The 14501-nt window shown below is 33.5% G+C and overlaps 1 long non-coding RNA gene across 1 annotated transcript; it reads left to right on the forward strand.

The window, feature by feature from the left end:
- The first annotated feature begins 1428 nt into the window (after positions 1–1428).
- On the forward strand, positions 1429–3764 carry LOC139893584 (uncharacterized). The gene is made up of 3 exons (XR_011774628.1): positions 1429–1554; positions 1641–2163; positions 2911–3764. It is a non-coding gene; the product is annotated as an uncharacterized lncRNA (long non-coding RNA).
- The last annotated feature ends 10737 nt before the right edge of the window (positions 3765–14501 follow it).

Here is a 14501-nt window from a genome sequence, read left to right on the forward strand (position 1 = left end):
AATGAAAAGGAGAATGGGGGTTATGGGATGAGAGAAGGGAGAAAGAAGACTCGAAAAATGAGTTAATTATTGAAAAGGTGATTTTGTTTATATAATATATAGTCTGATTAGGGTTTTTAGTAGACGGGCCAGCCCAGAGGCCCGTTGGTGGGTTTTGGAGGTTAAAATGTTGATTGAGTAATTGACCAAATGATTTCTATGATTTTTCTCTAAAAAATATAATTTGGTGTACACAACAACACAACAATAAAACTCAATCCCACATGTATGGGTTATAGGCGAGGTGAGACGTAGATAATCCTTCATCTATCCTTGAATAAAGAAAAATCGTTTCTCCACCCCAAGTGAAACACTCACAAGAGCAGAGAAAAGTCATCTCTCTCTTTGACGGGTAGAGAGATTGTTGTCAAGGGGACCTCCGGCCAATATGAAACCAAACATATACAAATATTACATGCAAAATAGAAAAATTGTTTACTTTTTAAAGTATTATAAAACATTGTTATATGTTACTCCTCGGTCCAATATTAATTGCCTTTAGATAAAAATACACAGTTTAAAACATTATATTCATTATATTATACTTTTTATTTACTTTACCATTTAACCACTTACTTTTTTCCTATATCTTTATCTTATATACAAAAGGTAATGATTATTTTTATCTATTTTTGAAAGTGGACTTATAATTTGCCTTATTTCATAACCAGTTTATTTATTATTGATTAAGAAAAATATTGAAACTATATGTGTATTTGGATTTGGTCTCCGTAGCGAAGTACGGACCTCCAAAACTAGTTATGACTATAATCTTAATCTTAGGAGTGCAATGTTTTTACGTAAATTAGAATATTTATAAATTATAATAATTTATTTATAATGTATATCTGGAATCATCCACTCAATATCGCACCCCCAATATTCCTCTCGATAACTACCTATTATTAATTAATTATTATTATTAATTATTAATCTATGGAGTATATAAGAAGACCCCTGTTTTTACTGTAGCAGGTCCACTGAATGCCAAGTGTCAGCCTTTGTTGATTTTCCTTGGATTTTTCTTTTCAGCTTATGTCATACGCCTTTAAATTTGTATTGACCAGTGACTTACTAGCAATTGACACCAGCTGCAAGATATGCACTCCGATTGACACCAGCTGCTTTCATTCACCCGTTCCTTATTTTTGACAGGCAGCTACCAGTGTATATGCTTCACTTTCCTTCTTGGTCACGTTCAGGGGCGGATCTTAGTGGAATCCAAAGGGGTATCCGCCCACCTAGATTTAACGGATAAAAAAATTTTACACTAAAAAGAAAATTTACTAAAAAATAAGGTTTTTATTAGTGTTTACCCCACTGAAAATGAAAAATTTATTAAATTTTTACATCCGCCCCACCTGTCTTTGAGTTCAAGTTCCGCTACTAGTCACGTTTAGCTTCATTTGGTTAAACACGTGCCTGGATGACTCATTTCCAATCTCCATCCATATCCTACATAAATTATTTTCTCTTTTATCTTCATTAGTTTGTGAATTTGTGAATATAATCACGGTATGTTTATTTCTTCCTCTATTTCTATTTCCATCTATTCACAATAAATTAAACATGTTTCTTTCTGTTTTTCTCTCTTGTGACAGGTAGATGTGGCTGATGTTAGGATTTAGATTGCACTCCATTTTGAGATACGTAATTTTAATTCTTTTATGATTCTACTAATTTGTGTATTGTTATACTTCAGGGTGTATCAAGTGAGTCAGATATGAGTTCTGTTCATCATTACTTGTATTTACTTACCATTAAATTTTATTAATTTGATGTTACTGTGATTAAACCCTAAGTTTTATTCCGCTCTGTAGTTGTTAATCTTAAACCCTACATCTGATGCTGCGATTTTTTGTTTTTGAAATTTGGTATTTGGTGTTTATTATATGAGTTAAGTGGTGATTTTTGATTTTCTGATCTATAAGCCTATATGATCTTAAAGGATCAGTATCATACAGATATAATGTGTGGAATTATTTTTGTTACAGGAGATACTAACATTTTTGATGGGTTATAAGGGACTGTATTATTTGAAAGCATTCAACTTGTCATCGTAACCACACCCACTGAACACAAAAATTCCTGCAAATCTAGCAGCGGTTTGTTGTGTTAACTCAGGTAACAACTTGATTCAGATTTTTTTTTTTTTTTTACTTATTTTAAGCCATATATATTTGATTTTAATTATATACTCATGTTAGGTTAGAAATTGATGAATAACATATTAGATTAATCATGATTTGTGTGTCGATGTCTTTGCCTAATGCGATATGTGCTAATTTCGCTTATATGTGCTAATTTCGCTGTTGCCTTCCTGTTGACAAGTTGTGTTTGTTTGTTTGTTTTTTTTTTTTTTAGCTTCTTTTTTTTGAAGTGTCTCGCTACATTGTAATTGTAACTTAGTTACATAACAAGACAATGTATTATTGTTATTGCACTTAGGCTTATGTTTGTTATTTCATTTTGGCATACATCGATCGAGACTCAATAATGTTTGGTAATGTTCATGTGAGTGACAATAGGTCTGTAACACCAATGAGATTCATCAGACTTTTCTTGAAAAAGTTGTAGTCAAATTTAAATGAGTTAACAATGACAACATACGTGATTTTGGTTCCTACAAGTATGAATGGCATGTTGTGATTAATATAGAAAACATAGCCGAAGTACATTTTGGAACAGGAGATTCCGAAACATCCATATGAAAATTTTGTTTTGTTACATCATAAGCTTATCTCACTATTTTGAACAAGAAAGTGAACGATTTTTGTTCTCTGTCTATTGGTTTTGTAGAAAACTTGTGGTATTACATCGAACATTTGTTGTTTGTTGATTAACGTGCTTCTCTGTCTATTGGTTTTGTAGAAAACTTGTGGTATTACAGCGAACATTTGTTGATTGTTGATTAACGTGTTGAAGCGTCACCATCACAATTACCCCCACTTTAGTGGTTGATGAAAAGAGCTGCACATAGTTTGATTCTAAGATGAAGGTGGTTTTTATTAGATGAGTGATGGTAATGGTTGAAATGGAAGAGATTACAGACTTGCTTGTAATCCTGAATACGCTAGGCAAGCTAATGGGTCGCGAAGCAGCTTTCATGGTAACTACTCTTTAGAAACCAAGTATGATTGAAATTGAGTGATTGTAAGTTGATGTGGAGCATATGAGGAAGCACGACGGTGATCTTAGACAAGCATTTGACATCCCATTAATATGTGTAGGAATGTGTATTAGGAGATTTTGTTCACAAGAATGGTTGATTGCATGGCTCTCAACATACTTTTAAACTTTCAGAATCCGGTGTACGGTATAATAGAATGTAAAATCGTGAATGGCCTGATGAGTCAGCGTGGTGGTTGTTTCGATTGAATGTTAATGGATCGCCAATTGTGGCTGGAAAATGAGAGAGGCTGAACAGAAGTGTGAAGTCGCTGAGGTCTAACGTGTTGGAGATATGGAGAACTTTAAACAACTAGAGGGAAGATTCCAGGAAACTCACACGAAGCTTCCACGAAGTTGTTAGGAAACTCACATGTAGCTTCCACGAAGCTGTCAGAAAACTCATATGTAGCCTCTATGAAGCTGTCAGGAAACTCACATGAAGCTTCAAGGAATTGTTTTTAGCTTACTCCTTAAACCATTCTATAAATAGACCCTCTCGTAACTCATTGTAAATACACCACAAATATTCAGTAATACATTCTCTAGTTGGTTCGTGGACTAAAGCAATCACAACGATCGCATATAATCACGTTATCTCTTGTGTCGATTTACATTTCTTGCATTTATAATCTTTCGTTCATTAAGTGGGTTAGTAATCTTGTAGAATTACTATCGGTGAGTGATCTTGTTGAATCACTTGCGTTGTTTTGGGTCATAATATCCTTACAACTGGTATCAGAGCAAAAGGTTTCGTTAAGGGAATGATGGCGGAAGACGGGAAGTTTAGAATCGACCGATTCGATGGGAGAGACTTTGGCATTTGGAAGATGCAAATTGAAGATTACTTGTATCAAAAGAAGCTACACCAACCCTTGTTAGAGACCAAGCCTGAAAGCATGAACGATGCCGATTGGACGCTTTTGGATCGTCAAGCTTTGGGCGCTATTCGTCTTTCACTTGCTAAGAACGTTGCATACAACGTTGTGAATGAGAAGACGACGTTTGCTTGCTTGAAAGCACTCTTTAACATGTATGAGAAACCTACCGCTTCTAATAAGGTATTTCTCATGCGTCAATTGTTCAATACAAAGATGAAGGAAAGTACGAGTGCAACGGATCATATCAATGAATTTAATAATATCGTTTCAAGGCTTGAATCGGTAGAGATTAAGTTTGATGATGAACTAAAAGCACTAATCTTGCTTTCATCATTACCGGAAAGTTGGTCGGGTACGGTTACCGCGATTAGTAGCTCTACGGGAACTACTAAGCTAGCGTTTGAAGCAATAAGGGATTTGATTCTTGGTGAAGATACTCGTAGGAGAAACTCGGGGGAATCGACATCCGGTTCTTTGTTAAGTACCGACAACCGTGGTAGGAAATTTGATCGCGGTGAGAAGAAGGGTAGAAAGAAGTCTAAGAAGAGGTATCCATCGAAAGATAGAAGTGAAGCTGTTTGTTGGGGTTGCAATCAAAAAGGGCACTTTCAAAGGAATTGTAAAAATGGTCTGGCGAAAGGTGTGAACTTGACCGCGGAAGAAAGTGATGATGCACTTTTATGTAGTGTTGAAAATTCTATGGAGTCTTGGATTTTGGATTCGGGAGCTTCGTTTCATGCTACTCATGTCAAAAGCATGATGAAGAATTTTCGTTCATATCAAGGCAAGGTGAGATTGGCGGACGACAAACAACTCAATATAGAGGGCATTGGAGATGTTTTATTGAAGACTACTCTTGGCTCTAATTGGACCTTGAAAAACGTAAGATACATTCCTAAATTAAAAAAGAAACTTATTTCGGTTGGTCAATTAGATGATGAAGGTAACGCGGTTACTTTTGAAAACCGCCAATGGAAGGTGGTTAAGGGTAGTTGTGTAGTGGCTCGTGGACATAAAAGGGGAACTCTTTATATGGTTGAAGTGTTTGATGAAGACACGGTGGTTACTACGGTTAATATTGAGTCTGAATCAACTCTATGGCACCGAAGATTCGGGCATATGAGTGAGAAGGGTATGAAGATGCTTGTTTCGAGTGGGAGAATTCCGGATTTGAAAAAGGTAGAACTTGGGTTTTGCGAACCATGTGTATATGGGAAGCAAAAGAAGGTGACTTTTGAGAAATCGGGAAATGCTCCTAAGTTGGAGAAATTGGAGCTTGTTCATACGGATGTATTTGGTCCAACAAATGTAGAATCACATGGAGGTTCTCGCTATTATGTCACCTTCATTGACGATGCCACTCGAAAGGTATGGGTTTATTTTCTTAAAGTTAAATCTGATGTATTTAATACATTTGTGAAGTGGAAAGCTATGGTAGAAAATGAGACTAACTTGAAGGTCAAGTGCTTAAAGTCGGATAATGGAGGGGAATATGGTAGTCTTGAGTTTAAAGACCATTGTGCAAAGCTCGGTATTAGAATGTTAAAAACGGTACCAGAGACACCGCAACACAATGGGGTAGCCGAACGTATGAATCGTACGTTAAATGAAAGGGCTAAGAGTATGAGACTACATGCCGGTTTGCCTAAAATGTTTTGGGCGGATGCGGTTAACACGGCGGCTTATTTGATAAATAGGGGACCCTCAACACCGTTGGGTTTTCGAATTCCCGAGGAAGAATGGCAAGGTAAGAAGGTGAGTTATGGTCACCTTAGGATCTTTGGGTGTAATGCATATGTGAAGACCAAAGATGCGGATAGAGACAAGCTTGAAGCTAAGTCAAAGAAGTGTATTTTCATAGGCTACGGGTCGGATGAAATGGGTTATCGTTATTGGGATAACGAGGCTAGAAAAGTAATTCGTTCTCGCGATGTTACTTTTGATGAAGATTCGGTCTATGGCAAACCGGAAACGGGGAGTCCTAAAACGGGTCATGTTACTTTTGACGATGTTTCTATTGATGATCTTACAGGTTCTAGTGGGAGTACGGGAAACAATGAATTGCCAATGAACGGTGAGGCGTCGGAAAATGCTAATGATGGGGATGGTTCGGAAAGCGGTGATGATTTCGAACATAGTGCGAGTTCTAGTGATGAGGAGGATACAAATGAAACCGATCCAACCATTTCGGTTACTCCTACACTAAGACGCTCGACTAGAGTGCCCAAACCTAATCCTAGGTATTCTCTATCAGCAAACTACTTGCTCTATACCGAGAATGGTGAACCCGAAAGTTACTTTGAGGCAAGGAAGACAAAAGAATCCATCGAATGGGAGCTTGCCATGAAAGAAGAGATGGGGTCACTTGAGAAGAATAAAACTTGGTCACTAGTGAAGTTACATCATGATAAAAGGGCGTTGCAAAGTAAATGGATGTATCGAATCAAGAATGAGTTGGATGGCAAGAAAAGGTACAAGGCTCGTTTGGTGGTTAAAGGCTTTCAACAAAAGAAAGGAGTTGACTACCAAGAGATATTTTTACCGGTGGTGAAGATGACTACTATTCATTTGGTACTTTCTATGGTTGCATCCAAAGACTTACATCTAGAGCAACTAGATGTGAAGACCGCATTCTTGCATGGTGATCTTGTTGAAGAGATCTACATGAGGCAACCCGAGGGCTTTGAGGTAAAGGGTAAAGAGAAGTGGGTTTGTAAGCTAAAGAAAAGTTTGTATGGATTGAAGCAAGCACCTCGGCAATGGTACTTGAAGTTTGATGATTTTATGAAGAAGATTGGTTTCTTAAGATGTGAAGCGGATCACTGTTGCTACTTGAAGAAACTCAAGTCTTCTTATATAATCTTATTGTTGTATGTTGATGACATGTTACTTGCAGGTTCCAACATGTCCGAAATTAACAAGTTGAAGGGATTACTTTCCCGTGAATTCGAGATGAAAGATCTTGGTGGTGCTAGGCAAATACTTGGCATGAGTATTGTGCGTGATCATGTGAATGGTACTCTATACTTGTCTCAATCCAAATATATTGAGAAAGTTGTAGAGAGGTTTAACATGGAAAATTTAAAGGCTCGTTCTATGCCTTTGAGTAGCACGATAAAGCTATCGAAAAGTCAATCACCTAAAATGGAAGAAGACAAAATGGAGATGGAAAAGGTTCCATATGCATCGGCCGTGGGTAGTATTATGTATGCCATGGTTTGTACAAGACCCGATATTGCTCAAGCAGGGGGAGTTGTAAGTCGTTATATGTCTAATCCGGGGAAAGAGCATTGGGAAGCGGTCAAATGGTTGCTTCGTTATTTGAAAGGTACTTCTAATATGGGATTGTGTTTCTTCAAAAACAATCTCATACTTAGGGGTTATGCGGATGCTGATTTGGGTGGATGTGATGATTCGGGGAAAAGCACTACGGGTTATGTTTTCACAATAGGGAAGACGGCGGTTAGTTGAATGTCTCAACTACAAAAGAGTGTTGCTTTGTCAACTACCGAGGCCGAATATATGGCTATTGCAGAAGCTTCTAAAGAGCTTGTTTGGTTGAAGAACTTCTTAGGTGAGTTGGGTAAAAGACAAGACTATTGCGTCTTGTATTGTGATAATCAAAGTGCAATACATCTTGGGAAGAATCCGGTGTTTCATAGTCGTACGAAACACATCAAGATAAGGTATCATTTTATTCGACGACATATAAATGATGGTACTTTATTATTGTAGAAAATCCTTGGTACGAAGAATCCTGCTGATATGTTTACTAAGGTTGTTACGACAGAGAAATTGAGGTTTTGCATTACCTCAATTGGTCTTCTAATGAATTGATGAGAGAAGACCCCAACTAGAGAATTAGAGAGTTAATGTTTCAATTCTAACAAGTAGTGTTGAAGACCTTGTATCGAAAGTCTGCTCATCCGAAGTATGTGTTGAGTGTGCGTGTCCCAAATGGAGTTTGGCGGTATAATGGTGGTTTAACGTTCTTGGTTAGATCGTTGATATTTTGGATTGACGAAGGTTGGGTTTGTTCAAAGTCTCCAAGTGGGAGATTGTTGGAGATATGGAGAACTTTAAACAATTAGAGGGAAGATTCCAGGAAACTCACACGAAGCTTCCACGAAGTTGTTAGGAAACTCACATGTAGCTTCCACGAAGCTATCAGAAAACTCACATGTAGCCTCCATGAAGCTGTCAGGAAACTCACATGAAGCTTTAAGGAATTGTTTTTAGCTTACTCCTTAAACCATTCTATAAATAGACCCTCTTGTAACTCATTGTAAACACACCACAAATATTCAGTAATACATTCTCTAGTTGGTCCGTGGACTAAAGCAATCACAACGATTGCATATAATCACGTTATCTCTTGTGTCGATTTACATTTCTTGCATTTATAATCTTTCGTTCATTAAGTGGGTTAGTAATCTTGTAGAATTACTATCGGTGAGTGATCTTGTTAAATCACTTGCGTTGTTTTGGGTCCTAATATCCTTACATAACGACAGTGTGACAAACATGATGGACCATACTGCTGCATATGGGAATTATGAGTTTTTATCGGTTTTTGATGTGATTTAGTTTACTGTGTCGGTTCTTGATTTGTATTTCATCTGTTATTTCTATGGTTTATTTAAGCCTTTTATTTTCTTGGGGTTCATCTATTTGTATCTATATCTGTAACATATAATGTTATGTTATTTTAGTAGGAAAAATTCGACGACAATGTAAAACAAGAATTAGTTGCAAGGTATAACACAGTTGGGGGAAGAAACATATAACATGTTATCGAGCAATTAACTCGTGTATAAGTTTATAACTTGCTTTGAAACATATTTTTATAATTTATGTAAAATGTTGTAGATAGTTTCTTTGTCATCATTTGTTGTTCATCATAGTTTAATGTAGTGTCGTGTACTCCAGATTGTGATGTTTTTTTTAACGGATAGTGGTTATGTTTAGGGTTAAGTTCCTTGTAGCATATACAACTAACTCAATGTCAATAGCTTCATGGCCCGTGCATATGCACGGCAAGAAACTTCCTAGTCTATCATTTTTGTTAATTTCACCCCGTGACTTATCAGCTTTCTCTAAGTCGATCATTTTTTATGAATTCGAGGTATGTTGATCTGAAACCTTAGCTTTTGATTCTCATAAAATTCACAAATATAGAATGTGTTGTATTAGTATACGTTCACGTAATTGATGTTAAAATTTGACACATAACTTTATGTCTGATGTAAACATCATCGATTTATTTGTAATTCTAGTATTTAAGCTTTCATTTGTGGTTTATTAGATGAATGATAACGAATAGACATTTATATGTAATTGTTTATGTGATAGTTTTAAAATCATCATGTTTTCGATCTTTATCTACGGCTAAATTTCATCTCAATATGTATTGCCTGTTTTTTGATCTTTAGGATACAGTGGATGATATGTTTTCGTTATTGTTATGATATTTCTAACTCGATTGCTAAAAAGTGGATCTTTTTTGTTTATTCGAATTGAAGTATCATTGATTTGTAATGTTATCAACCTATATCTATCTCAAATGTTGTTGTCACTGTGGAGCTTTGCCGAGATGGCTGAGATCATGAAAGCTATGTTGAAGAATATCCGAAGGAAAATTGCGCAATTACCAATGTTAATCGCAGTGTTTGAATGTAACAACACTTAACAATGTTATCTATGTTTAATTATAACCATGTATTATACTTTTATAACCATCAAAAGTTTTCACATTTTTGCAGGGTATTATACTTGGTTAAACTTTGATGATAACACTCAAAGTATATGTGATTGATATCGTATTTTTTTCGTTGCAGGAGTCTTACTATCATATAAGCAAATACACTGAACCTTTAGTTTGTACTTTTACATTTTACAAGTATATAAATTTTCAAAATCTTATATTGACATTCAGGTTGACGTAAACTTTGTATGCATTTAAACATGTATACCATTACATTGCACCAAATCGACACATTCATTTACTTCTAAGAACTTTTGCAGGACACTGTTTCGAAATGGTTGATACTCATTCTGTTCCATAAACAGTTAGTGTTAAACTGAGTTTCTTTATAGATACTAAATCGACACATTCATTTACTTCTAAGAACTTTTGCAGGACACTTTTTCGAAATGGTTGATACTCATTTTGTTCCATAAACAGTAAGTGTTAAACTGAGTTTCATTATAGATATCGGTGAGACTGTTGATGTGCTGTTATCTGTTAAAGATGACCTATTTGCAGGGCTATGGGTACATTCAATTGGCACAATGGAACTAGGAGGTATGTTTTGTTGTTAGTTGGTTCTACAATTCTATATTCGTGCGGATATTATTTTTCTAATGTTAAGTTAAAGTTTACTCTTTCTAGTTTACATTGTCTTATATCTTGTTTAGAATGGATTGTTTACAATTATAATGAATTTTATTGTTTGATTTATTTATTCTTTTTGCAGAAAATACTCGTTATGCTAGTGTGTTGTGGCAGTTGATACTTTTTGATTTTGTATTCATTTAATTTAATTAATTTATAAAAGATACATGATGTAAGTATGAGTTTCATCTTGTGTAAAAGTTATATCTTGATGTTTAATAAATAATATTTTGGTGTGTTTCAAATTTTATAGGTGTGATATATATATATATATATATATATATATATATATATATATATATATATATATATATACTAGGTTTTAGAGCTCGTGTGTTGCACGGGTGAGTAAATAACCACGCAAAATCGAGTTTATAATACAATTACAGAGTATTTTTAGAGCTAATATTTTCAATAAAATTATAATAATTGATAATTATATTAAATTACTAACACTTTATAAAATAGTTTATGTATGGAACCCGTGCATTACACGGTAGTTTAAAAAATAGTTAAGAATCACCTTGCAAATTTGCTGTAACAGGTTTTAGAGCCTGTACGTTGCACCGTGGATAAAATAATGGTACAAAAATTAATTATTTTTATTCAAATAATTATTCTTTAAAATTTAAGATTCCGTAGTATTGAGAAATTTTAAAAGTTAATTTTTATTAATAATATTTATTAGTAAATACAATGGAAATGTGCTAGTGATGATTTACGTTTTAAGCCTTGAAGTGAAAACATAAAATACAAACAATAATCCAAATGTGCAAAGTTCTACTAACAATAAAGACAAATAAAGATAAAATGTATACTCATTATATATGTATTATTACGTATGAATAAAGATTAATTATTAGTTGACTATATTATATTATATATCTTATCCATATATAGGGAGTATATCTTATCTATATCTATTTATGTAGTATTAGTATTAATTGTAATCTATACATATATATGTAAACTTATATGTATATGTATATGTTACATTATAATGAATAATTAATTTAATTTAATTAGAAAATTACACATAAATAAATACCTTTTTATTTTATATATATGTATAGATAGTGGTAGGATCAAGGGGGAATTAACCGATCGGAGAGAAACGAGGGGAAGCAATTTTTTTTTCGTTTATTGAAAAAACTTTGTTCACGAACATTATAGATTGGATAAAAATATGAACATTTAATAAAGACAATTTGTGATAAATGTTTTTATTTTGGCGAAAAAGCGCTCGAAGAATTAATATATAATAATTATCGTGTTTTTTCGAGCGTATGTTGAGGTTTTAGATATTAGGGTTTAGATATTATGGTTTATAGGGTTTAGATATTAGGGTTTATAGGGTTTAGATATTAGGGTTTAGAAATTTAGGGTTTAGGGTTTAGATTTAGGATTTAAATTGAGTTTTTAACACGAACAGTTTTGGGTTTTGGGTTTAGGGACTAAACCCAAAACACTAAACCTTAAACCCTAAACCCTAAACTATAAATCGGGCTAAATTTTACTTCACAAAACATGAAAGAAAAAAAAGTTAACATTCTTCACGATTAATATTATCTTGAATGTTATTTTTGTCGATTGTTTTCCCGTCTAAATAATAGCATTCAACACGAAGTGTCTTTTTTAAATGTTCATATTTTCATGTGATCTTGATGCCTGAAAAAAAATTCAAAAAAAACGAAAAAAATAAAGAAATTGCTTCCCCCCGTTTCCCCCCGATTGGTTACTTCCCCATTGATCATTTCCATATATATATATATATATATATATATATATATATATATATATATATATATATATATATATATATATATATATATATATAGTGGTAGGATCAAGAGGGAAGTAACCAATCGGGGGGAAGCGGGGGAAAGCAAAAACTTTTTTTTTTCGTTTTTTAAAAAAACTTTGTTCACGAACATTATAGATGGGATGAAAATATGAACATTTAGTAGAGACACTTTGTGATAAATGTTTTTATTTTGGCGGAAAAACGCTCGAAGAAGTAATATATAACAATTATCGTATTTTTCGAGCGTATGTTGAGGTTTTAGCTATTGGGGTTTAGATATTAGTGTTTAGATATTAGGGTTTATAGGGTTTAGATATTAGGGTTTAGAAATTTAGGGTTTAGGGTTTAGATTTAGGATTTAGATTGAGTTTTTAACACGAACGGTTATAAACCCAAAACACCAAACCCTAAACTCTAAATCGGGCTAAATTTTACTTCACAAAACATGAAAAAAAACGTTCATATTCTTCACGAACAATATTATCTTGAATGTTATTTTTGTCGATCGTTTTCCCGCCTAAATAATAACATTCATCACGAAATGTCTCTTCTAAATGTTCATATTTTCGTGTCATCTTGATGCCGCAAAAAAAAATTCCAAACAAAACGAAAAAAAAAAAATTTTGCTTCCCCCCGTTTCCCCCGATTGGTTACTTCCTCATTGATCCTGCCCATATATATATATATATATATATATATATATATATATATATATATATATATATATATATATATATATATATATATATATATATCCTCACGTTGAAAGCGTGAATTTTACTTTAAACAAAGTGGCATAATTCTCATACTTGAAAGTGTGAGCCATTCCTCAAGATCCTCACGCTTTAAAACATAAAGAATAGGTTGGAGTGTATATTAATCCTCTCATTTAAAAGTGTGAGGAATTCCATTTATATATCCTCACGCTTGAAAGCATGAAAATCAGCTTCATACATTTCACACCCAATAGCGTGAAGATTCTCTTTGATTTTGTTACGCCCCTTTTGCTCACGCAATACTTAAACGTGAACTAGAAATTTCTACACGTTTTAAAGCATGCATGTTAATATCCATAAATAAGCGTGTAACATTGAAGTTTTTGTTGTAGATACATACCCATTTAACTGTAAAATAATTAATATTCAAAAGTTTACCCGTGCCATTTACCAAGTGAGCACTTTAAAACATTATAAACCTAGGATATACGGATTAATGTTCACTAATATGATATTACACTGACTAAGCTATCAATGGCAAATAAACGGCTTCATATATAAATGAATAACGAACCAATATATCAACAGTTAAAAATGAATAATACATCAAATATATCATACAAAACCATGAACAACTAACCAACATAAAATAATGAACCTTACATCAAGATATGAATGCACTACAACAAATTTTCTATTTAACCACGCATAAATGTACACACTTTTAAGAAGTGTGTACTTTTTTTGTTAAATTCCTCACACTTATAAATGTGTGTAAATGTATTACACTTATAAGTATAGAATATCATTATAGTTTCACACATAAAAGTGTAGGTAAAAAAGTTCACACTAATTTGTGTGTAAAATTATAAATATAACCACACTTAAGAGTGTTAAGTTAATTTTTTCATACTAGATTTGTTCACGCTCCCCCTTGTGTAAAAAAATGAGGTGTAACAAATTTTACTCACATTTTTAAATGTGATTAAATTTGTGTTTGTACACATTAATAAGTGTGAACAAACTTTTCCTACAATTTTAAGTGTGAAATTTGAATAACATTCAACATTTATAAATGTAACAAACTTATACATATTTATAAGTGTGAGGAATTTGATAAAAAGCTCACACTTTCTTACAAGTGTGTAAAAGTATGCGTGAACAATTGATAAATTTGTTGTAGTGATGTTAAAGTCGTCACCAACATATAATGGAAGACTTGGTGTGCACCCAATACATTGGCAGAATTACAATTGGAGATTGGAGCAAAAACAAACGACAAATCAAAAAGAAAATCCCATGTACATCGACAATGTACTCTACTTATAGTGGTTTCATAATTTCGAACCTTAATTGTATTCAAGTGATCCTATAGTACATCGACAATATAATGTGCTCTACTATTGTAGCAGTATCTCTTCGGGTCTTATACTCTTGACAAATATATAGACACAGATAATTAATTACCTTTACATTTTGATGCCTTTATAAAAAAGTTT

This window comes from Rutidosis leptorrhynchoides, chromosome 2, assembly GCF_046630445.1.
Source record: "Rutidosis leptorrhynchoides isolate AG116_Rl617_1_P2 chromosome 2, CSIRO_AGI_Rlap_v1, whole genome shotgun sequence".
NCBI classification, from domain to species: Eukaryota; Viridiplantae; Streptophyta; class Magnoliopsida; order Asterales; family Asteraceae; genus Rutidosis; species Rutidosis leptorrhynchoides.